Consider the following 26,974-nt stretch of genomic DNA (forward strand, 5'->3'; position numbering starts at 1 on the left):
TCACAAAAACACAGCTCATAAAACAAGTGGGTTATCTGGAGACCTGCAGTTGCGCATTGCACCTGGAGGGTGCAATGTTGTGCCATTAAAGAACGAGCATGCATCCTGAGGAGATGAAAGCCAAGCAAGAGGACTGTCCTGATCTCACCCAACTACATCCTCCTGTCTCGTTTGTTTAGGCAGCCATGCAATGCACAGCTATTTTATCCATGATTCCTCGTATAAAAACAAAACCAGTGAAACTGCTATCAAGCTGAAGGAAAAAAAAAAAAAAAAAGAAACCAAACCAAAACACATTTCAAAGGCTCTCTCACTGAAAATAAGCTCAATTCTTGCTGAACATGCAAAATGTAATTTGTGTATTGGAAACACAAGTTGCAACTGAACACATCTGTATGAAGGAGGGTGTTGTTCAATATTATGCCAAATGATAGGTACATGCTGCTATGCACTTAGTTGAGTATGAAATAAAACGACTTCCTCTTGGAAGAAGCCCGTATCCTTGCAGACTGGGTTGCACTATGCTGTCTGAACTTCACAGCAGTGTATTTGTGCTCCTCACAGCTCTGGGAAACAGTTAAAGAAATCCAATTAACCTAAACCTTGTAAACAGCTTCATGATAATCAGGGTCACTGGGTTACAGACAAGATGATAACGACAGACAGGGAAAAAAAAAGTCCATTCATCATAACTAAAGCTTTTATGAGTTAATTTGATGGCTTCCTTTCCTCCCCCCACTGATATCAAGCAGTCAACCGATTTCAGCATAAGCTTTTCCTCCTCACTATCTGATAAAATAGCAAGAAGCCTCTCCAGAATCAAAGCTGGTCTGGGAGCAGGAGCACGATCAACATTACTACCATCTACAAGAAAGTATCATCAATGTGTAGGCACTGACTGCTGCATGAATAAAATGGGTGAAGTACAAAGCTGACGAGCAAAAGATACTGAAAGTGAAAAAAGCCTTTTTCCCCTGGCTCTGCTTTAAAAACAATTAATTAATTCAACACATGGCTGAACGAAGTTGATTTTATTTTTGATTTTATTGATTTTATTCTAAGGTGCCCTGGGAGATTTGCATGATAAAGAGCACTACAAATTGTATTACATTGCTATATATTTTAAATGACGACTCAGAAGGAAAAAAACAAATAGTAAAATGCAAGAAGTTCTGCATGAGATATAGTAAGAAGCAAGAGTGATCCATTAATGTTACTTCTAAGAAAAGTGGCACTGCAAGCACTGAATGTCTTACTTAATGCAAATGTATAAAAAAGAGAGGAAAAACAACATGAAAAATAGGTTGAGGCTGAGACACATAAAAAAATTCTGAATTATGTCCACGACAAAGCTGCACGTGTAGCTGTGGCATGTATGATCATTACACAGCTCAGCAAAAAGATCCTAAAATCTTAGGGAAAATCAGTTACCTGCACGATCCCTTCACTGCATGGATTAAAAAGAGGAAGAACCAGGATTAAACAACGTTTTGCCTAGGCTGGTTTGCAAAGAAAGTGTAACAGAGTCACACAGCAGCAACAACAGTGGTGCATAAAACGTTTGACAGCCAACTCTGAATTTACAACCCATTGTTAGGAGATTTTTCACTTATAATCAACACCAAGCCACCACGGACGCAGAGCACATCTGCAGGCTCCGGGAGCTCACCCATGCTAACAGCTCACACAAAGCCAGGGCCTACTCTCAAAGCACTCCACAAGCCCTGGGACACGTGGCAGGTGGATAAATAAGATTCCCCCATTTTACAGGCCATGAAATTCTGGTGTGGCTTGCCCTAAAGCCCCGGCAGTAAATCGGCCGCTGAGCCACAAATCCTACGTGCCGGGTCCGGACGCTGGGGTGTGCAGCCCTCCAGAGGAGCCTGCTTGGGAAGAACCCTTCCTGGGGAGCCAGCCATGCCCGAGGCAGCCACCCCAGCTGGGAGAAGCTTTGTGCTTCCCCTGGTCTGGAGAGTCTGGGCTCATGGCCACCAGCCTGGGTCAGCCACCAGCCCACTGCCCTCCGTGCGCCTCGGCAGCGCGGGCTCAGCGCTCAGCCGGGAGCCAAAGATCTCAGTGCTACAGGTCCAGACTGCATAAAAACAACGTTTAAGGAAGTCAAGCCAGAAAATTCACTTTAAAGACCAAGTAAAACAGCCGGATTATTGCTCAGTCTTCTGCTATCAGCATGTGCCACCGCCTTCCACAATCAGAGTCAACATTTACAGAGCAGCGTTTTCAACATCGCAGCTTCAGTTCACAGACACAAACCTTCACACCTAGAGTTTACAGCAACTTTTGCTCTCACTTCTGGTGATTTCTAGCTCCAGATCTGAGCAGTTTTTGGCACGAGCACCATTCTGAAACAGTGAACGCCTGTGCCATAGGATATTCTGCGAGCTGCTGTAAAGGCAGGAGGGAAGCTGGGGGAGGAAGAGCCTGAATACATCATTCAGCCCTATCAGTCACCCTTTAAAGAAAGGGTACAATAAAACCTATGTGTCTGAGGGAGCCCACTAATGAGGGGAAAAATCCAGCAAACCAACACATCTGCTAAAACAAGTCCCCTCCCAAATTCTGCTGTTCCAAGCAAATCATTTGCATATGTTTAAGAAGGGTTTTAAAAATAATATTAATAGAGTGGAATTCTTCCCTTGTGAACAAAACCAGGCATTTGGAGTCTTTTATGCCGAGTTCAAGCCATCACAGGAAATCACATGTTCTTTGATTGCAAAATGAAATTAAAAATTTCCTTTTTCCCCCCCTCTTGTTGCCTCCTGCCTGTCTCCATCTGAAGGACCATTTCACAAACCCCTCAAATTCCTCTTTGCTGCTGCATAAGGCAGTGAGACCTGCCCAGCCTGAAGCTCACAGACACAAGACACCTCCACCCTTGTTCACTGGCTGCTCATCTCCCTTGCCCCAGAGCACAGCCCACAGCCACAGGACCCACCATGGGCTTGTGCTCATAAAAATCCTGCTTGCACAGTCCCACCCTGTCCCCAGGAACAACCGTGGCACTTGAAGCATATCTGACATCTGTCCCCAGAGCAGCAGTTCCTGAGGTAACCTCATGTTGCTGAAATCCCTCAGACCCAGCACCCTTTCGATGACACCAAGCCTTCCAGGTCCCCTTTGTGGCCTATTCAATGAAGTTACCAATCCTTTATTACCTCTTGATTTTCTTTCTTTTCTACTCTAGACCTAAAGGGGAAAATGCCTCCACCCAGTTCTGTGACAGCTTGAAACCAGGCTGAATGCACTGCAGAGGAAAATAACATTTCTGCCCTTTTCTGCTCTGTGGAGAGCAAGCAGAGGAGTGGTGCTGCAGTCCCTCCCCCTTCCTCCCCTTGAACCCAGCACGTATAAACACTGATTCAATTTTCAGCACTAAAAGCTCAGCAAAGGCAGCTTTTTCCTCAGATGTGAGGTGGTAACCACAAAGGATGCAGCACACCCTCTCCAGTGAAGGTGAGCAGCGAGGCATAATGAAGTCCATGCCTCATCCATCCTGGCTCCCACCAACCCAAGGCAGCTGAAAGGTGCAAGAGCTCTTGCAGATTAATAATTTAATGGTTATATATAACAGAACAACATCATCTGACAAAGACAGCACTATAAATTATGCCAGGCCTCACAGCAATTACTTCTTTTTGTCCCCTTTATCTGTAGCCTATAAATGGCTAACAGGGACGAGAACTGTTCCTTATCACCAACAGCAGAGGCTCTGTGGACCTTGATGGCATCTCCTGGAGCCCCAAATGCCAGATCCAAGCCTGATGCTCCAGGAGCCTGACAGCAAGACACTGGGAAGCTGCTAATAAGGCTGCAGTTGTGGGTCACAAGGAACAAGCAAAGTAGTGTTAGGGACCTGGTGTGGAAAAAAAGCCAAGCATTCCCTCCAAGTGAGTCCAGGACAGTAGGCAGAAGAAGGAGACAGTAAAATACAGTTTAAATTTTAGATCTGGATCGCTGCCTATCTACTAGACAGCCAAGAGCCAGTCTCAAGAGAGACTGTTTGCACAATTACTGAACTTAGCAAGCACTAAAAAGCTCACAAGAAAACCCTTCTCTGGGAGATTTCCAAACTAGAAGTGCTGGATATGCTTCAAGAAAGTTTTAGCATAAAGCACGGACAATACCTGAAAATTCTGGATTGATTTTCATTCTTCCCTTTGATCTGTATCCCTTGCTTTTCCCAACCACTCCAACGCCACTCGATCGCTTGTCCAGCAGAGAATTTCAGCACGTCAGTACTGCTTTACTACTCTGCAGTTCACTCTGCAAGTCATTCATACCAGACCCCTCATCCAGTAATATGAGAACAATAACTAAAACAGGAAGGTATTGTTTGGGTTGTGATTCTTCTGTAGGAAATGGAAATTGATACATATGGAAAGGTGCAAGAGAAGCCTAGAAATAGCACACACACACACAAAAACCCAATGTAAGAAATCCCCCTTAAGACCAACAAAGTACTCTACACATTTCAGGATATAGAAGCAGACCATGGGTAACACTGCCTGCATTGTGAGGGGATGTTTCAAGGTAGCCTACAGTCTTTCCAAAACCTGCATTAGTTTTGGAGAGAAACCACAGCTCAGTCAGGAAGACAAAAGAAAAGTTAGACCTGCAATTCAGCCATTTTTGTGAACCTACTAGGAATATCCAGCTCTGTGGTACACAGCTGGCTGGGACACAGCACAGCCCAGCTGTGTGAGGGATTAAGCAAGAGGGAACAGGACTTCTACAAATCCACACTGTGATTATCTTCCCACAGAATTTATAGACTGGGCTTTCAAGAGGGCTCAACACTCAGCAGCTGCCTTCGGGCCATCAGCCTGACTGGAGCTACTGGGTATTGAGCATTTCCAAAAACCCATTTAGAAAGCTGAATGATGAAAAATCTGGTTACACCTGATAGTTGGGATCATTTATGAAATTCTGTCTGTTGACCTCCAGTGCAAATAAGGACTAATAACAAATAACATTCCCAAAGCAAGAGTCTTCACCTTTCCAGCAATCCTAAAGACACACTTGTACCTTCAATTACACCATAACACACCACAGTGAAACACACAGCACAAACACCCCAAACCAGCAACTGCTTATTGAAATAGCAATGCCTTAAATGCCACAGATACTTCTAGTTCAATTATGATTCAAGGCCATCTCTGAGAGGTAGTGATGGTCTTCTGTATCTTTCATGAGTTTACAGAAAGCTCACCAGAAACAAAGTGTTTCTTGGACTGTACTTCATACAGCACGCACTTGTTTAGGTTCCCACCTACATCCATTTAGCACACACACATTCAGTACTGCTCTGCTCCTGGAAGGAACTGTCACCATGCACTTGCCTCTTTGTCACTTTTTCTTCCAAGAATGCTCATTTCTCTCAGCAGTTTATATAACCATGACTGTTTTCTGCAGCAGCCCCTTTGAGAAGCTAGCACGAGGCTGGGAACACAGATTAAATTCGGCCATAGAGAGCCTAGAAGCAGAGATCACTGGTCCTAACTCACCACTGGATTACACTGACTTCACACAATGACAAGTGGAATGGGAGGCACGGTGGATGAGGACTGGAAGGCACTGAAGGAAACGCTGTTTGGAGCCTGACTCAGTGCAGGGCAGTGAGGAACCAAGCTCATTGCTCCTCCACAAGTTCGACATCTTGTTTTGGTCCTCTTTTGGCAAGACAATGGTAAGCTTAAATTGACAATGTTTTGAACCCTGGGCATGCTCCTCATCATTTTACAACCATTGTGGGACTGTACAAAGTAGTTTCAATGGAGCAGCAGCAGCAATTCTTAAGCACAGGCTGCTGTGGTGTGTGATTGCACAGATGTGCCTCTTCCCTGACAAAGGGTGACTGAATCCTGACACAGAGGGACATCTGACCTACAGCATGTCTGCCACCAGAGCCTCAGGGCACAGGCCTGCTAACTCCTCTTCCCTCTCCCCTCAAACCATCCCCCCAGCCCGCGGGGAATGGCTGCAGCCCAGAGTTCTCCCCTTCCCATCCCCTCCATTAGTGATGCTTTATGATTCATCTTCCTCTGAGCAGTTGCTGTCTCCCAAAGGAAAAGATCAAACTCCCTCTCCTTCCCAGCTCAGCTCCAATAAATAAATAAATAGATACATGTACTGAAAAGAAAATTAGTGAAGGAGGAGAAGGGAGGAAGCTGGGGAGTTCCTGGACCTCACCTCGTCAGACAGCTGCAGAAAGTTCCTCGGTTGTTTCCAGAGACACCAACAAGGAAAGAAAATTTCCAGCTGTCCCTCATTAAAACCAGCCAAAATACTTGCTTAATGTTAGCGTGCCTGTGTGTCCTAATTTAAATTAGGGTGCACTTGGTCCTTATCTCAGGATCTTCCTCCTTCAAACCTCAGCTCCCCAACCACTACCAAGTCTACCTTCGCTTTACACTCCTGCTATTTTCCACTTTAACCAGCACTGATTTCCCCAGAACACATGTTCATATGCTCCTGGGTGTTCTGGTCCATGAATGGCATCCAGAGGACAGTCCTTTCCTGGGCCACTGGATGAGACTGCAGCTCTCAGTGTAAGTTGGAGGCAATGATGTGTCCGTGTTCAAGGCAACTGATACACACCACAGCCAGGGAAACACAGTTCTCCGTGACACACTGAGAAAAGGGCTTTGTGTGGCCTGCTTTAAAACATCCAAACACCAGAGCCCTCATGCCTTCCTCAGACAGTTGACTCCTTCCCAAAACAGACTTCAGCCTACACTTCCACATTCAAATTTTTTTCATTACCCAGACACTCACTTGGGCAAGCACAGATTTGATTTATCTTTTGCTAGAAATGTAAGGGAAAACCTACCTTCAGGTAGGAAAGGTTGGGAATGCTGTGTAACACACAGCTACATCAGTTTGTATTATTGTCATTACAGCTTGATCCTATCTAGCCAGCCCATCTATTTGGCGGGGATATGGCTTTTTATTTGCACTAAATCAGGGGGAACGGCGAGCGCTCTTTGCAGAACTATCTAAAACTTCTTATCATTCAAAGGCTGCACTGTGGGAAGAGCCATGGGGGAGAGCAGGGACTGTGCTGCGAATGACAGGTGGCAGACTGTTGTTTGGTACCTACCAAATTACTCTGCTGCTCCCAGGGCTGCCTTGGCATTTCATTATCCCAACTCTCTCCTGGAAGGATGCGGACATAAATTCACACCTCATGTCCTGGTTTCCGTCAAACTGAGTAAGAGTGCAAATGCTGGCACCAACTGGGAATGCCAAGCAGGGCTTGGCATGCTAGAACAAACTCTCAGCTGTGGTCTTTGCCAGCTACCTGCATTTATCATTGTAATGGCCTGCCAGACAGGACTTGGCAAGCGACGGAGGAGGGCGGGAGGAGGAGGGCCAGGCTCTGCACTGCCAAGCAATTCATTCCTGTAGCTCCTGCCATCACTGTACCAGCAGGGCAACCTTCATTTTATTTTATCTTTTAACCAATTATGTGTCACCCAAATCCCACCTGCAGCTTTCTCCAACACAAATGGCTATAAATCACAGTTCAGAGACCAAGAGGGTTTTGCAAGACATTTGATTTCATAAAAAGGTCACTGTCTGTCTGAGGATTGCTGCAGTTCAAAAATGAACTGAATAACAACCTGCATTGGCAGACAGGGAAGGAACTGCTTCCATCGTCTCTTGCATGTTGTCAGATAATATTAGAACAATTAGGGAGGCCAACAATGGCAGGATCATTAGGATTCAGCTGAACCAAAGCACTGATAAAAATTCAGCAAAATATCTCCTCCTTTCAGTTTTTGAAGAAAATATAATCAAATCAATAAAAAAGGGAAAATTGCATGAGCACACCAGAAACATTCAACATAACCTCCTTGAGCAGACAAACAGAATACATGCCTGTCATCACTGCAGCCTTCTCCAGTCTGCCTGGGTACTCCAGAGCTTAACCCCCAGCTTTGCTATTTCTCAGAGCACTACTCTGTGGTCTCAGAGCACTCAGCATGGTCTGCTCTCTCAGGAAAAGGCTGTATTCTTGTTTTTAATCCATACACTGGATACACAGTGAACTCTGTATAGAATTTTAAGTGAAAATTTCTGTGAAATTTTATATCACAGAGCAAACATTTAAGGGTGCTCAGAAATCGTTTGACACTAATGCTGTTCTGGACACCCTTAGTGTCCATCCCTTTCTTGCAGGTGACATGTCATGCCAGACATGTCACTTGCAAGAAAGGGATGGACACTAAGGGTGTCCAGAAAAGCCCTGACAAACCAGCATCGAATTCTCTGAAAAGCATCAGGTTAACCACAGTGAGTACATGAGACACAAGGAAGATGGCATTGTCCTCCTAGCCCAGACCATGGCACGTGACACACGGACACCCCTCTGTGACACACGGACACCCCTCTGACACAATTCCCCACTGTGGATGCAATCCTGACGTGGCCCTTTCCCGGGCCTGGGGGGTCAGGGAGCTTATCAGGAGAGCAGCTCTTGTCTGCTGCCATTGAAACTTGCTGTCTTACCCACAGCAACCTCAAAGGAGTGCCTCTGCAGAAGGCTCTTTTGTTGTTGTTGTTTCTAATTCACTGCTCCAAAATATTTCTTGGCTGCATCCCAGGGCTGAAGCCTTATCTGCCCATCCCCCCGGCAGACACACAGCAGCTGCAGAGGCTTATCACAGTTGCCTGTCCACTGAGTTTACAAATTAACACCCTATCGAGGCTGCACGAGGGCTGATTAATCAGAGAGAGGCGGTCTGAGGGCCTTTATCACCGTAAGCGGCTGCTGGGAGAGAAGTCACAAATCTCTCAGGAGGCCAGAGATGCCTTACAAATGAAAGAGCAGGAGGCCAGAGAGGAGGAGGGCCCAGTGGTAGGGGAAGCAGATATTTTAGAGATAGTGGCATTGGAGGTAATGGAGCAGTGGGAAGGGGGGAGCTGCAGGCAAACGCCAGTACATTATGACAGCTAAAAAAAAAAAAAAAAAAAGATAATTAACAGCCTATACCTCATGATTCTAGCTTTCCCTCCCTGGGCTATAATTTAGCCTATTGCTCCTTTGCTCCAGAGGACAATAAACATTTATTATGTTAAACACATAACTGTGCTGCACAAAAGCACCCTTCTTTCCCAGGTCCACTCCTTGCACAGCTGCGCAGCCCAGGAGGATGGGGCTGCTCGAGTGGGCTCCCCTTTCATGCAGAAGATTACTCAGCTTGGACACAAAGCACATCCCTGGCTTCACCCACAGCTGCAGCGTGCTGGATGTGCTCATCCTGAACGTGAAGGCAAATCCCATGAGACTCAGAGCTCTGGGATGGGGCCACTGGCCCACCAGCAGCTGACAAGGATGTGCCCGGGCACGGGAGCGCTGCAGGCAGGAGCAGCTCCTGCAGAGATTGTGTGATTCAGGCAGGCTTCACCAGCTAAGAAGTATCTCCTCTTTTTAATTCAGCAACCTTGCTAAGAGGTTTACTGGGAAATTTTCATTCCCACCAGAATTATGTGTAGGAGAGATTCCTATTACAAGATGAATATTACAGTCATGTGAGCCATACCAGAGCAGTGCTGGCCCTGCCCCCTCCGAGCACCTCAGCTGCTGTAAGAGCACAGAGATTTAGGAGATTTATCTCTGCCAGTGGACTGTGGTTCAGGGATTGCTCTCCTCTGCTTCAGTGCCAGACCTGCTGCAGCCCTCCAGCTTTGTGCTTGTGGCAGGACAATGCAAAATAATTATAAGAACCAAGGGGACTCACACTAAAAAGATTTAAAATCTAATACAACTTTAAAGGAAACAAATTTGGGCATCTGTCTACATTTGTCAACACTAATTTCTAAATTCAAGTTTTCAAGTTTAATCTTCGAGACCAAGGCACACAGCTGGATTTTTCCTTTGAAGTGTAAAATGTGTGGAAGCTGAGATTCCCATGCAGCAACAAGACTCCAGAAGGTAAAATTTTAATAAAAATGTTACCAACATGAAGACATTCATAAGCATACAGTACAATCACCTCCTCTCCAGTGCTTTCTATTAACACACACAAATAAAGAATTAAACAAATAACCTCTGGATAAAAGTGTCATTCACTGCAGCTTTGCCACCAACAGTGCTGGGTGTGTGCATGATTTTGGGAAATGGCCATTCCCATTTTGCCCACGGAAACTGCAGAAATAGAGGGCTGCCACCTCCTAACTCAACATCTTCAGACTAGCTCTTTTCAGACAGCACAGGAAAGCAAAATCAAACAAAAATGAATGATCATCTGCCTTCTCCTCCTCTCTTGATCCAATGAGGAAACTCTTTCCCAAACCACCTGGATTATTGGTCTATGAACCCTTGCAGATGCCCAGTTTTAACACCATCCATTAGGTTAATTAGAACTGGGCAAGTAGATGCTGAGTATGAGTCCAGGAAAGGAATGACAGCTTTTTTATTTGAGAACTCCCTGCCAGGTTCTGTGAAGCAGACAGCTGCCCAAGGTCTCCTCATGGCTCTCCTTCGCCAACAGACACCAGATTAATTTGAGCTGGACTGGACCCCCAGTCATTATGCTCAGCAGACCCTGGGTAATCAGATGGAGAAGCTACAGGACTACAACACCTCCTGTCACCCCCATCAGTAACAGCAACTCTGTACACGAAGGAAGCATCAAACATTCATTAGGTAAACAATACCAATGTGGTCATCCCAAAACATGGTGAAATTCTAGCAGCTGTCTCCCTGGTGTTTATTAGATTGACTCTTTATCTTCATTATCAAGTCTGCCCATCGTCCCTTCTCCCTCTGTCTCAGGTCTTGTGTTTCTACATTTTAGGGAAAAAAAGTCTCTGTTGGACTGGCTGTTCCCACAGCTCTGTTCCCTGGACAGAGTCCAGTCTCTGCTGGACTCCCTCACCCACCACAGAAGGCACACCACAGGGCCATGTATTTAAACACCCAAAAGAAGGGATTAGGAACACCTTAGAAAAGGACAGCATATAAATTTCCCTACAAATGGAGGCTGCAGAGGAAAAAAATATGGAAGGAAGCCTGTGGTTCACATCTGCAGAGCATCTGGCTTCCTATCCCTCACTCATTCAAGGGCAGTGAAGTGCACTCATCTACTTTCTGCAGGAAAGGGTCACCAAGCTTTTCTCCTGTGCTACACAGCAAGTCAAGAAAGAAGCTCTCATTGTTGTACCTTGATGAAATATGGCATTAACTGACCTCATCTTCTGTATAAGAAGGTGGTGAATGGGGCAGTCCCCCATTTGCAGCCAACATATAGTCTGTCTTCTCCAATTAGATATGCTTTGCAACAAGTGTGGTGGATCCATTTATTTCCATACTGCAATAATGCAGATAAATCCAACTTTGGCTCCAGTCCCACTGCTTTCAAAGCTGGGGCTCTGCATTTCCAATTGCTGCCCTTTCTTTTTTTCCCCTTTTTCCCCCCCTTTCTGCTGCAAAATGTCACCAATTTACTTTAGCCTGGGGGCCCATTTCGAATTTTACCACCAATATACGAGAAATGCATTTTTCAAGCTGTTACCACTTAACTGTACTGATATCAGCCACTCAGGGGACACAATATTGTTTACACATCCTGCTCTATGGAATAAGCACGGATGCCAAAACTCTGCCTGGGTTGTGAAGGAGACGTTTACTCTCTGTTTTATGAGATTTCCTCGATTTGTGGCTGCCTCAATGGTCGTAAAAACAGCTGTAAATCAAAAGAGCACCACAAAATTGCAATAACAACTGTCGAACTCGGCTCTAAAAAGCATAACTCCCAGCACCAGAAGGTGGAAGGCTTTTCTCTGATTTAATACCAGGTGTGGGGGAGCCTGATCCAGCCTGTGTGCAGCGCTGTGTCTGCCCACAGCCACCCAAACCCCTCTGCTTTGGCTGCTCCCCTATCGCTCACCCCTCCTCTGCCCCACGCAGCTCCTTCCGGCCCCTTCCCTCCTCTTCTCTGGAAAACACAAGTCTCTTTCAGATGCCTGGAGAACACTTACACAAATAATGCTGCACGCACAGCCCTGTTTAAAGCATTAAAACAGACAGACAGTGAGCATGGCTGTGCTCTGCAGGACAGCGATGGCTTTAGCAGGTGACCTCAGCCTGTCACCCTGCTGCTGGCCTGCCCGGGAGAGCCCAAATTCCTGCAAGCATCCCAGCCCAGTTTTCAGGGAGTGGAGTGAAGGAGGAGAGGGCTGATGAGACATGAGTTATTAACGACCTTCTTCTGGGAGCTGATTTGAGCTAAAATGGTTCCAGAACAGGCAGCTCCATTTGAGCCTCCAGCGAGGACTGGCCAAGCAGCAGATGCATGAATTCAAAAGTTTCTGTTACTCTGTGCCACTGGCTGTAGTCCAAACCAAAGAGAGAGTTTCACCCGTGGGTAAAATAGCCTTCCTGGATTTTTCCATGCCCCATTCCAGTTGCTTTCACAAACAATCTTCTCATCCTTGTCTCCAAAAATCCTAAAAGACTCTCAGTTCCTGCATCTCGCCACCCCCTGCAATCTAAGGCTAACTTGGCCAACAACAAACTCCCTTCAGCACCTCCCAGCTCTGAGAAACCAGCTGTGGCAGCAACAGCCACACTGTAAACCCTGGGCCAACAGAGTCACCCAGGCTCTTTGTGCCCTCTGCCCAAGGCATGAAAAGCTTTCCCGGCCTCACCGGCCAGGCCTTCACTCTCTTTTCAAAACTGCCTCTTAAATCAAACTTCTTTCATGGCATTTAGACAACCCAACTTTCTCCATCACAGAAAGAGGTCTGTATGTGAGTAAGCCAAAGTATGTGCAGAAATGATGAGAGAGAGTCCATGGGAAGTAAGTTTAGCCAGTGCTCATCTCAGTTTTTATCATCTGCAGCAGACTAAAACACACTCCAGTTCCAGTGTGTTACTGTATCTCTGTCTGGCCCTGGGTTTTTTCAGATGCACATCCTAATTATGCTCTTCCAGCAAATGCCCTGTGGAGCAGGGTAGTAGAAGAGAAACCCTCTTTACAGTCACCACCATGCTGTGATCCATTCTGGACAGGAACTCCCCCCTGCATTTAGAGGACAATTTAATTTCCATGGCCCACTTGATGCAAAGGGAAAAGGATCTGTATTCTTTTGTCTGAACCCTACAAAGTGTCAGCCCTTCTTTCCCCATTCTTCTAGTAGATGTGTACATTCACATTCTTGAGAAAATTCCCAATAGATGGGAACAGTCTCTCACTTCCAATACATTATGCCTCCCTGCTATAATCTTTTCCTTCTTGTACAATGCCTCTTGACTTTCCTTTGACTCTTTTCTTTGCAATTTTCCCTTTATGAATACAATCAGAGAGACAAAACAAAAAAATGCCCCAAACCTAAATGGACAAAAAATGTCATTCAGAGCCTTTGCCAATGATGTTACTGGCAATTCCAGTTGAGAAACCATCTGTACAGACATGAACTGATCTGACATAGGGAACAGCTAGTTTCATTTCAAAAAGCTGTGTGTTCCTAATATTCTGGGTACAAGAACTCTACAGGCCAGCTGAAGCTAATAGGGTGAATATGATCAGCTACACACAGGCAGCTCCTCAAATTTATTTCTTTTGTACTACAGCGAGTATGTGGGTGGGGTTGCAAAAACTATTAAAGCAGTCCAATGCATACCATGCCAACTGCTGACCAGAAAACCAGGCCATTTCCTCACGCACAAACTCTAAGAAACATCTCCAGTAATTGGCTTGTATCAGTAACCAGCTATTTCCAACAAAAACATGGCTCTGCTCCACTTGGAGTCTGCTGGTTCTCAAGAAGGATGGAAGGAAGGCTGTAAGTGTAGATGCAAGACTCATACTGGGAAGGTGGTGTAGCAGGACACGCCATCTAACAGCAGTTGCTTTGATGAGGCATAATTGCAGGGCAATTACTAGGTTAATTTTCCATATATACCAGTACAATTTCACCCATAAAGTTTCACTTGCCTGCGGCGAGCGATAGATGTCTGCCTGTTTTGTGTTCTAAAACTCTCTACTGTGCTTGCTCATGGACCTGGGAATGTGCAGAGCACCACTGGTCTGGCTTTGCTCTTCTCCCTTCATGGTGATGTCTGAGGGGCAAATGTTTTTTCAGTCACTGACTAATGCTTGCCATGCTCAGCCACCAGCCGGAGAGTTTCCAGCACACTCACAGACTTGGCTTGCCTTGTTGTTGCCACAGGCATGGCTGTGGCTCTGGGCAGGAGAGCTGTCCAGCTGGAGGAGGAACATCACTGGTGTGTGCTCAGCCACCATTTTGCACGGGAGATGTTTTTGGAAGGAACAGGGGAGCAAGCTGTACTGGACCCTTCCCTGGCTGACCATCTGCTCGTTGGCCAAGGCACCAACAACTCCATTCAGCTGTCAGGTCACTTACCCCAGACATCTGCACCTCCAGGAGCTGAGTGCTGGGCTCCTGTGCCCTGCTCCTGGCTCATCTCCCTTTGGACTCATTGTGGCAGGGCAGGCTGAAGCCACTGCCCTTTCCCTGCCTCTCTCCCCAAGTCCCACAACCACTAACAGCTCGTTTTAGCAGAGTTTATTTCTAAACTGGAAGCACAAACGGAGCATTGTAAGAAACCTTTGTGATTTCAGCCCAGACATGACTGTGCTTGCTTAGTAAGGAGATGAAAAGCTTACAGTGAAGAAAGAGGCAGAATAATCCTGCATGTTAATACACAGTGACTAACACTTTCCTGGTGACAATCTCCTTGTAGTCTCTGCAGAGGGATGTCTGTAATGATCCTCCAGAGACACTATCTTGAAAATGCACAAAAGGCTCCCATCAGACCTCAGCATCTCCCGATTAACTTAGCAAGAGCAGTGGAAGGGACATCAATTTTCTAGAAAGTGCATTCAGAAAAGCACTTGATCAAATGCTTAGCTCCATGTATGTGCTTAATCTCACAGTAGCTGAAGCACTTTCCTAAACCAAAGCTTTGTTTATTTCTCCTGTGAAAAATGAAATGGTGGAGAGGCCTCCAAAAAACAAAAATGTACACCCGAACAGTCAACAGTTTAGAAAATTTCTGAATTTTTGTGGCTTTCAGCTTATCTGTAAAACAATTTGGAAGTGCTGTCTCTGGCAAACTGGAGAAGAAAATCAATAGAAAATAAAGAAAAATAGCCAGAATGGATGAGGGTATGTTATCATAAACAAAGCCTAGCTTAGTGCAAAGCAATGTATGTCTCTGTTGTTGAGTATAACCTTCCTGGGATTTTATTGTTGTTTTCCCTTTGCTCAAACAACACCAGATACACCTGGATGAACCTGGCATGCTGCAGCCAATCCATCAGCTTCTCTACATCGAGCAGACTGCAGAAAATGGAATTTTGCTCTCCCATTTGTCTCACTGCTGCTGCTCCCCACGAACACAGTTGCAAGCCCTTCTCCCGTGCCCTGGCTGGTGCAGGCTCCTGGACTGGGAGCAGATGGCTGATGGAGCTGGGGCTGCTGCTGCCTACGCACTCCAGCGCTTCCCATCAGACCCTGGTGTCTCCTGCCTAGCCCTGCAAGAGCACAAAGCAAACCACGCAGCAGTGCTGCACCCAGTGAGCCAAAGCCACTTCTTAGGCTCATTTAAAATATCTGTTTGACTAGGTACTTCTCAGAATAGGCACCTCTACGCACAGGCTAAATGAGAACAGCAAAAAATAATCTAAGGCACCTAAATACTTTGGATTTTTAATTTTCCCCCCCAACACATGTCTGTTGCAACTTTATCATTTTGGACAGCACAATTCTGTGCAAGACCATAAGCACAGTTTACCAGACTAAGCTCCCCTCTAGCACAACCAAGGAAATGTTTGGTTTTCTACATCCAGCCCAAAGCTTTCAGGTCCCAAGACTCACTGGTGTATGCAAGTAATGCAAAGAAGTCAATCCCTATGCCTCTACCTTAATCTCCAGACATGTAATTCCAGAGCCCCAAGTCCTCCTCCGGCAACAGAGAGCAGCCTGAAGCGTGTTCTGAGCTGGGTACTCACAAAGAACCACTGTGGGTTTTGTAGTCTTTATTATGAACACTTCAGGGCAATGACCACCTTTAATTTGTGCCTTCCATAACATCAAACATGATATTAAAACCTCAGAAATAGTTGTGCTTGTGCACGATATCCTGAAGGCTTTTTTTCTCTAAACCACTTCCAGCAAGTACAGACAAAAGAAATAATGTCATCCTGCTTCCAACACTCCCAGCCATCAGAGGCAACATTAACCATAACTTTGCTTCTGTTCCTCATGAGTGTTTCAGTGCATTACAAATAAGCACCTTATTCAAAGCTCTCTCCCCAATTTATTTCACTCCAAAAAAGGAGACAGATGGTAGAAGACAGAGGGTTTTACAGTAAGAGGGGTTGGATTTTTTTTTCCTCTTCATTTGTTCCCTGTGCTGTTTCTCATCCTTGGGGACCTGGAGTTTCTTTTGATAGCACTGTGCTGCCTAATAAACACGCATACAAGCACAGTCACAAGTATACATCTATCATCAAAGAGCCCTTCTTGTCTCCACTCCCCACAAAGTTGATTAATGATTACGTGTTTAACACATACATTATACATGGGAGGGGGAGACGAAGAGGGTAAATCCAAGCCCCTGTATACATTTACATATATTTACATACTCACATATAAAAAGCAGAGGAAAGCAAAAGAGGGCTATTCCCATTGGGACAAAAATCCATTTTGGTAAACATACCCCCTAGCTCCCATTTTTTCAAAATACAAAGGCAAAGGAAAGGCTTTACCTGGTCTAAGGAAGAAACTGAAGCTTGAGCAAGCAGCCTTGTTTGGTTCCTGCAGTTCAATCCCAACATGGAACTGATAACTGCTATCAGCAGTGGGATTACTTATGGTTTGTAAATGGGATCTAACAGCTGCAACCCAGTTTGAGAGAAAGGAAAGGGGTTTAATTTTTAAACTATTAATTCATACAGCTAAAATCCCAGTTCATCTAGCAATAGATTAGGTAATTAATTCAATGAAATGGCACCTTTATGTACAAAGAAAAAACAGTCTGTCCTGTCAGATCAGTCAATACCTGGAGATACTGGGAGCATTAATGGACTCAACATGGGGTGACTACACATCAGCCACAAAGCCAGGCCTTCCAGATGTGGAAGGGTACAGCACAGCAAACTTCCTTCTGCATCCTTCCAGGCCAAGCCAACCCTTGGACCTGGACAGCTGCCCTCGTAAAATCAAGCTGCCTAAAGGCTGCTTTAATCATGCTGACTGCCAGTGGTCTCAAGCAATTGTTCCAGCAGCTGGGGGAGCAGTGCCATGGCAAAGGACTCCCCTGACAAAGTCCCTTCTGGCAGCTGGGACAAAGCTGGCACTGAAGCCGCTATTGTGGCTCTCTGCTCCCCAAAGTGTCCCTGTGCAGAGTTAATCTTCCAGCCACCCGCTCTGCTGGCTTTCAGACATCTTTGCAAGGCTCAGATTTAAGTGGGGCTCTCGTGGCACACCAGTGGCATTAACCTCTGCTGAACTGATCCATGCCAGCTTTCTGCTCACCCAGCCCCACAGCTGCAGCCACAGCACAAGTGCTGGTGAAGACAAGGCGAGAGCAGCGGCCACTGACAATGTTTCTAAAACATATTTGCCTAGTATCAATCCTAAAGAGTGGGAGGGATAAACTGAGGGATCAACTGGAAAAGAAAAGAAAACCTTCCACACACAAGGCTGGTTACAGTCCTAAGCCTGTGGCAGCTGGCCAGACAGAAAACTCACCTACTTAGAAGGCACAAATAAGGAACTCTATTTTTTTTTTTTCACTTCTTTTTTACCCTGTAACCTTTTGACTCTGAATCATGACCACTGACTCTATGACTTTACACCTTCTATTACAGTAAGGCTCAGGGCTGGCACTAACAGAGTCACTTTCTTTCACCTGCTCATCCCTTACTCCAAATATAAACATTTTCTTTAGCTGTAGAAGAGTGGAAGAGATTTGTCTTGAGTTTTTCAAACAGAAAAATTCACAGCTCTTCTGGAAGTCCCAGCTATGACACTCCATTGAAATTCAGATAATTGCCAGCATTCATTGCCTCATCTGTATCCCTTCCTTCGCTCCCTGATCTCTCCAAGTCCTTGCAGACCAGGTTCTTTCAACACACTTCACCACACCACAAACTGAAGTGGATGCAGCCAATTGCCACAAACACATCCTAACACAAATCTGCAGCAGTCACTGTAAAATATCCAGTTCTTTTGGGCTGAAATGAAGGAGTCCAGAGTGGAACTGTAGTCATAAAGCACGGCAGCAAATCCTTCTGGTGTGCAAGGTCACCAAGTATGAACACCAGCTATAGGGCCAGGGCTTGCATCAGGCACACGTGTTTTTAAGGGCCCATTTTATCACTGCCTCATAAACCTAAATATACTTCTTTTGCATTGCTACTGCAGCATTTTGTGGTGGATATGTCACATCTACCTGGGTTACAGCCAGGAAATCTAACCTTTATAACAGGGAAGTAATTAATGAAGAAATACAGCTCTATCAAAGCACTCTTTGTTCACCTCCACTAGCACAAACATACACCTGATCTCATCCAGTGCTTATCTGTTTCCCAAAACCATTTTCACACAATGGAAAGAAAAGCATGGTAAAACATAAAAAATACTAAGCTATCCTTTCCCAGAGGGAGTGAGCCATATCTGGCTTGTCTGGGTTCATATCTAGGTGGCCTCTGAACCAGAGCCAGACTTCTGAGATGACAGGTAAGAATTTAGACACTTTTGATTCTGAGACAGGGAAATGATCACATTAAAGGTGTCGTGGCTCAAGCAAAATACCAGGTTCCTTCTGCCCCTCCTTGGCAGATGGAAGTCAGAGTGCTGTGCTCCAAAAGCAGCAGCCATGACCATGGGTTATGGTATCAAACACGAGTTAAGTGACCTATGGCTGAACACACTGCCTGCTTCATTATCTTGCCTATGCAAGGGGTTTGAAAAGCACTGCAATCAAATTCACTTTTATCTTCCCTGCTTCTAGATTTCAAGTTCTTTTACTTCAAACTGACACTCACTCTGGAGACTGTTCAACAATGCATGGCTGAAGCCTCAAGACTCTGCTGTCTCCAGAGGCAAACCTCTTGCACAACTCTGGCAGCAGAAAAATGACTCAACTTGTAGACTCTGGGGACTTTGGGGTTGAAGAAACGACAAACCATGCATGAAAACATTGTGATTGCTCTTTGCACCTTTTAAAGCAGGGAGATATCACAGAACAAAACTGAAAGGCCAACAAGAGCCTCACTGAAGAGTGTGCAGGACAAGGAAAGGACCACAGCTACTAAACAGGTACCAGCACTCCTACATCTGGCCTGACAACAGGGTCACACCTCCAGCCCAAACCAAATGGCATTTTTAAATCAAAGACACAGATTAAGGCATAGATGTCATGAAAATACGAGGCATGACTCCAAGATCTCCAAATACTGTTTGAAACAAAGATTTTGCTCTCTAGAGTAACTTTAGGGAGCCCTGTTGTACCATCTTGCCAAAACATAAAAGCCATAAAACCTGCAGGTGAGATAAGGGCCATCTTCATCCTGCTGCTGGGTAGGTAGCCAGGAATGATGCCCTACAATAACCACAGCTAAGACATGTTTCAAGAGGCAGCAGTGAAAAGCAGGGCATGAGAGAGCAAAAGGGGTACATCAAGTTGATGCAGAGAAAAAAATTTGGTTTATCAGATTCAGGGTTTGGGACTATTTCACATTGTGCACAGAGAGGGGGTTGTGAGTTCACATTAAACACAACACAAGGAACAGATCCTTCCATGGTTGGGATCTTGCTTTGGAGGGAGGGATGTGGGTGAGCCCAAGGTGAGCAAGAGAAGTGTGTTCAACCCTTCCCTGGTGCCTGAGCCACAGCTTTGGAGGGAATACCAGCAAAGGCATGGGAACCACAGGGACATTCCTCACAACCCCAGAGACAAACTGAACTCACGAAAACACGGGTGGGATAAAAAAAAATGCCTCACGAGACAGGAGGGGCAGAAGTTGCCCTGCTGTTAGTGCCCTGGGTGGGCAGTGAATCCAGTGCTCTGCACCAGAATGAAGTGAAGCCAAGCTAGTAAGAAACACGGAGCATACAACGGAGCACTGCTGCTGAGCTATCCAAGAGACCGAGCAAGGTTTAAAGCTCACAGATTAGAGCACAGTACAACAGAGTCAGCTAGGTACTCCAGTGCAGAAGTGACTCCAACCTTGACATTTTGACTTTGAAATTCCTGTTCAAATATGAGTTGCTCTACAGCTACAGAAGCAATGAAAAAATGTCATAGCCATGTCTCAAAAAAAACCCCAATCTGCAGCACAGAATCCTTTTTTCCCCACCATGTTTGTACAGAACCTAGTGTGGTGAAATCCTGGTCTGCCACTCAGGTCTTCAGGTACAACTAGATTGCAGAGAGCAATAAAAACACCCACCCTTGAAACAACAATCTTGAAAAAAACCATTGCCCTTGGTACTGCAGATACCCCTGTAATAATCTCCACCATAACATGAAAATGTCACCATTGCACCAGGAAGTGGTGGAAATATTTAGTGCTACTGTTATCAACCTGGGTTTAGTTTCATTAGCAGCCCAGAGATGTGGCAATGAAGAACTCATTCAATTCTCTGTCTCTGCTAGTGGTACACTTCATGGGCTCATGGAAAGCACACATAAACCCGTTATCTCTGACAGGAGTGGACACATGTGTGCATGTCCCAGATTTGCAAATTGCATTGCAGCGAATGCAGCCTTCGTGTCACTCAACTGCATAGCTTAGAATTTTACATTTTAATTTTTTTGATGTCTGGGGAGATTAAAATGAGAACTGGCAGCATGTGCAAGGGATACTGCACTTTGAATGCCTTATCTATAGTGATTCAGGCTTCCCGGAGCTCCAGATGAAGCAGGTTTTTCACGATGGAAGAAACCACATTACATTGCTCCCTAGGAAGTGAAACAAAACAATAAAGGACGGTTAATCTCTTCTCTAATTCTGCTCTGTGGGACAACTTCTTCAGCAAGCAGCGCCTGGCTGTATCTACCTGGGAGGGGGTCATTTTACTTCGGCTTCCTCTTCTGCTTCCCTCCGTCCCTGGGAGCGCTCTGTCTCCCTGCTGCATCTTTCAATGGCTTTATCAGAGCTTGCACCAACTCAAGCGTGAGAAGTAGCTCTGGGCCCAGCAGGGAGAGGTGGGGGAGCGTGTCTGTGTGTGCCGCGGGGGGGTGGGGGGAGAGAGGGGAAGACGAGGGAGGAAATGTTATTCTGTCCTTTGTCTTTTCAACAATTTCTTTTTAATGCAACTTGCAGAGCAGCATATAATTAGGGGTCTTGCAGAGCAGGCTTAAACTCAGGAGTAACCCTTCTAACGACCTCGGGAAGGGATAATCAGGTGCGCGGCTGCGGGGCGCAGCACGGCTCCCCACCCGCCGCGCCGCTCGGCCTCGTAATTAGAAGCCTCCACACTCCGCTGCATAAAGGCAGATTGCAAGGACAGCGTGAAGCCCTTGTTTGAAGCTGGGGGCACAAAGATTGCAGTGCCTCTGATGGATGGAGACAAAGACTCCGGTACTGGAACGCTTCCAGCAGCCTCCGAACGCTCGCTGCGTTTCTGATGGACATTTTCAGGATTTCTTAGAGCGGCGAGGTTTATTCTCCTGCTCCCCGTCAACCCCCCCTGCCTCAGAATTCCTCCACAGCTCCCTAAGCCAGGGATGGGGATGTGCCACTGTATGTGCACACACCTCCAGAGATGCTTCCATGGTTGTATTATGAGAAAAATGCCTCCTTTCCTCCATCTATTTTTGTTAGTTGTCATTCCTGACTAGGAGACTCTTTAAAAATGCTCAGAACATGGGGCTCCATCCAACCCCCCCCCCAAAAAAACCAAGAAATTCCCAAGCTAGAATGGTGTTTTAGCTAAGTTCACACTGATTTGAAACTGTGGTAGCAAGTACCATGTTTAAGTTGCAGCTGATGTTAGCGTAATTCCCCTCAACACTCAAGCATGAATAAAAAAAAAATCCCCTTCTTAAAATCACATCTCTCTTTGCTGATCACAACTTGCTTTTCTCTATTTACATAACTTTAGGCACAGGACTAAATGAAAATTGACAGTGCAGTGTATCCTAGCTACAAGAAGGAAAGAGGAGGAGGAAGAAGAGGATGGAGGACAGGACCTTTGGGTGAGAAGAATCTAAGAGAGTGAGGGCAGTGTCAGTCTGTGTCATGTGGCCTGCTATAAAACAGTCACTGACTTCCATTTTACCCCGATTTCCCCACCTTTTTGCACCTTCTGAGCTGCTGCCACGGCTTCTTTGTGGGTTCCTCTGCACCTGACCCTCCCCAGCAACGCTGCAGCTTCTCATCCCACTGCAGCAGCAAACGAGAGAAAACCAAACAGCTCAGGCAACTTGAACCAGCACAGCAACAGACTGACAAAAAGCAGCAAAGCCAAAAGTGCTTGAATAACAAAACTGAGGAAAAAAACCCAGTTTTATTTTCTGAGCCACTCAGAAACTGTGAATTGCCAGACAAGCTCCCTTGGAAAGAGCATAAGAGGCAGGTTCAGGGAAAAGCAATATCCATAAGGCAACACAGAGCCAGTGGTTTTTTCCCTCTATTTATAATGACAAGTTAACAGGGAAAAATCAGGACACTGTACCAAGGATGGCTGCCCTAAACTCGAGTTATCCATGAACTCACATTTGTAGGCACTTAAAACCTAGCAAGATCATTAACAAGCTAACAAGAACCACCAGTGAAAGGAACATAACCTGGATTCACTAAAGTGTTTCATTCTCAATGATGAAAGGGCAAAGGCATTCAGACACTGAGTTGCCACAGCTAAAAAAATCTAACAAAAGATGCTGTGATGCACACTACCCTACCTTTCCCATACCAGTGCAAATGCTGCCACATCAAAGTGGTCTCCATCCTATTGCCAGTCTGTCTTGTGCTCTCCCCACTGTTCAAAAAGCACAGTAATTTCATAAGTACTACAACATCCTCAAAAAACCAGATGGAACAAACTCTGTACAGCTCAGCTCAAGAATTTCCTTTGTCCCTCTGCACAGACTCATTGAACCACTGAGCTCCATGACCAGCCCACTGCTCTTTGGAAATCAGCAGTTTCAGGGAAGCAAGGCAGCCTCAGAGTGTGGGATCTGCAAGGACATCTCTTGACTCGTGACTGTTTCTCATTCACCAGGGTTTGAGGAGATACACTATGGGTAGTCCTGATTTGGCAGGTCATGACAACCTTGAACTCTGCAGTGGTTCTGCTTTGGCTGGCAGCACACAGGGACAAACCTGTTTATGCCTTCCCTCTGAAACGATCTTACAAGCTTCAGATCCACTTTTATGCTGGTTGTATCACATATTTCAGCAAAGAGGAGCATGGTTTCATCACACGGCAGATCTGCTCTACTTTTTCCATAGCAAGACGTGTAGTCACCTGAACAAATCTTTTCACCACATCTTTCTGGGGAACTGATGATGAACACAAATTTGGGGAACTACAAAGAGGTAAGCTGTAGAGAGCTTTTGAACATTTACAAGCTGATCCAGATCTGTGGCATTCAGAAACTACGTGAAACCACCTTCACTTCCAACTTCCCATGCTGCAAACAGTTTGCATAAACTACTTCATAGATCTTAAATTTACCTAAGAAAGCACCTCTGCCAGCACCTTTCTTCCAGCCCAGCTCACCCTCCCTGCAGCTCTGTTCCCAAGAGGACATGCAGTAAATCCCATCAAAGCAGAGGGAGAGCCCGGCCCGGCCATGGAGCGTACAGCCCATTTTGGCACGGTCAGGAGAAAGGCTCCTGCCCATTGTGGAGGGGCAGGGGAGCAATCCTTGTCTCCTAAGCTCTGGCTTGGGGGCTCCCAGCCTCCCAGAAGAGCAGGCCTGCCTGTGCTGCCAGCAGTGAAGCCAGGCAGACAGAGCTGGCACGGCTCCTGCTGACCTTGGAGATGTGGCTCCTCGGCATCAGGCGGAACGGTACCAGATCAGACAAGGAGGAGAAGAGAAAGGGAACAAGAGATTCCAGAGGGCTCTTCTGCCTCTGAATCTTGTTACTGTTGACTCCTTTACTGTGATTAACTCCTTGACATCCTCCTTCTGTGACAAGTGGGGGAGGACAGACTGAACTCAGTGATTAATTTATCAGTGAATTGCCTCCTTCCCTTTCAAACCTCGCCCCCACTGATGATCTTTATGATTTAGCACTACCTCACGGGGTTTACAGCCTGATACAGGTTTGGCAGTTGTCACTTCACCACTGAGAAACTCCATTTGGGACACTGTATGTTCCTTCAACAGACCTGGTGGTAATAGTTTGCAAGCTTCAGCCTACCCCACAAGCTCTGCATGAGGAAAAGAAATCCTCTCCTCCTGAACCTCTTGCTCAAATGACAGTAATTAGGGAATCTCATCACTCTAGACCTGGAGAGGGAGGGGATGTTCATGGTAATTGGAGACATTATATGAAGCCACACTGTGCTTATAAAAAAAAGAAGAGTAAAACCACACACAGAGGAAACCAGCCCCCTTCTCCCAACCTGGCTGGCATTTCCTGAATAAACTGCCTTTTTCCAGGCACATCATTTGCTTTTTAATACTGGAGACTACTGGAAGGACTCCTGCAGCCCGATTAAGTGTAATGCAGTGTAAAAAAATAAGAAGGAGGGGGGAAACCCTTGGAAAGGCAATCGAAGTGAAAAATCTATCAACAGCACGGGGGCTCCAGTGGAGCCAGGAGTCCTGTTCTGAACATGCTCTGACTTCCCAGTCGTTTGCTCTGCCGGACACTCCGGGGACCCCAGCACAGCAAACTACAATTTCTAGTAAATATATCCCAGGGACACAATTAGTTTTTCAGCTGGGGGCATGATAAATTGGTCATGCATAATTCAAGGCCAGCACAGGCTGAGTATAAACTGCTCGGTGGCAGCTTCCAGCTCCCTGACAGGAGAATGCAAATGTGCTGCTGCCTGCACCTCCCTGCCTGCTCCCCTGCCCAAAGACCACTCCAGCCCTTCCTCCTGTGCATCTCTGGGTGATTCTAATTTCACAGCCATGTATCCATCACTGTCCAGTGGCCTTTTGGGACCCAAAGCACATTGTTATCACAACAAATACCACTCTCTGCTCGATCCACTCTGTTTTTTCCATATGCAGGCACAAGAGAATGGTTTTGGCACAGAAAGAGGCCGAGGGACTGTGTGGTCTATTGTCAGCACTAGATGGCCTGGGGCAAGTAATTTCCAATCTGCTTCAGTGTTCCCATCTACACAATGGAGATAATTCCAAACGCAACTGCAGAGTTAGGGAGACACGCTCAGTTTGGAGGCTGATAAAGGTCTGAGAGATCCTGAGGATGTGCTGCCTCACAAACAACAGTGTCAAGTTCTCTGAGCCTGTTTTAGGTATCTAAATAAATACATCTGCCTGCTCAAAGCAGGAGCACAAGAGAACTTGCTTCTCGGAAGCTGGCTCAGTGATACATGAAGTGAAAACTCCAAAGAAACTTTGGGAGGCCTTCAGAATGATGTCCTCAAGTTTCTCAGTGCACACTGGAAAATTCTGCTAGAAAAACCATTACACATACATTCTCAGACACAGCCATGTAACTGAAGGCTGACAGACACGTTTCACCAGCTGCAGTTTTCCCAACTACCAAAATCACAAAAACACTTCTCTGGATTCATTGCCATTTTCTGGCATTTTAAGTCCAGCTTGTGGGAAATATTCTCAAAAAGCAGGGCTGAAATGGAAATTTTTCTTAATAAAGAAAAAATTTTGTTTAATTTTGGCTGTGTATCTGCAGATACAAAAGCCCTTTGGTTTCATGGTCAGTTGCACATACCCAAAGGGGTGAGTTTGATTGACCTAATAGTGAAAATAATCCAGGTCTGTCTGTCTGTTTTAACAGAAATACTCTTTGGGTTTTTTTCTGAGCATGACTCTCTTGCATAGAGCTGGGTTTTCCTTGAATGAGATGAAATAAAATCCAAGCAGAGACACTGAGGGTACAAATCCATGGAGCATAGATGTTAACCATGGTCAAGACTGAACATCCTCGTTAACTGCAGTCACACTATTCTGCCAGTACTCAAAGTAACCCTATTACTGAGTCCAGGAAAAAGCCAAACACTAACAGTAAGGATACTTCTTTCCTCCCAATTTATTTTTAAACAAGCACTTCTTATCCAAGGAGTCAGGACCCTTTTGGCAAGACCAGCACAGAGGAAATCTCAGTGCTCAGTTCACTGCAACCCTGCTTTGAAAGGGCCAATGCCCTCTGTCATCCTCTTGTAACAGGAGCTCTCTGAGCTCTTGTGACCAAGCAACATGCCACTTTCTGACATCCTTTGTGGAGAAGGTAAGAAGTCTAATGCAGCTGAACATTTATTTCACTCAGTTTTTCCTTTCCTAACTAAACCAGTGTGCACCTGTGTGCACATATACACACCCAATTATCTAAAAAACTATCACAAAAGTAAGTAGGCCAGACTGAATTTCATTTTGGACTAGGTTAACTAAATTAGTGCTTCAGAAATAAACCACACATTTAACTGAATTTCCAGAGTTTTGATTCAGCAAGTCTGTCTTGTGTGGACACCTTCCAGAAAGAGATCCTTCAATGACAAACCATTTATGAGGCTGCATTACAGGGACAAGGATGATGGTGCTCCTGAGGCTGAGACATTTGCAGGACTGAATGTGAAGACTGGATTTCAGTCCCAGAAGGTTTTCTAGTCACTAAGAATATGAAGCTCTGACAGTTTCTGATGTTTGCCAGCAGACTTTTGAGGAGCTGGTGAGTGCAACAATTTCACCAACAATTTCAAGTGATGCCAAACTAAATTCTGGGCTGGAGCTTAAGCCATTACAGAGCAGGAGCTGAGGGTGAACTGAAGGATCAACCACTCACTCTTGGTAAGAAAAACACTT

General features: G+C 45.7%; 1 protein-coding gene across 21 annotated transcripts in view; it reads right to left on the minus strand.

Moving 5' to 3' along the window:
• FBRSL1 (fibrosin like 1) overlaps positions 1-26,974 on the minus strand; it is a 505,293-nt gene that overhangs the window by 56,227 nt on the left and 422,092 nt on the right. The gene's annotated exons all lie outside the window — the stretch shown is intronic.

This window comes from Serinus canaria, chromosome 15 (assembly GCF_022539315.1).
Source record: "Serinus canaria isolate serCan28SL12 chromosome 15, serCan2020, whole genome shotgun sequence".
Taxonomy (NCBI): domain Eukaryota; kingdom Metazoa; phylum Chordata; class Aves; order Passeriformes; family Fringillidae; genus Serinus; species Serinus canaria.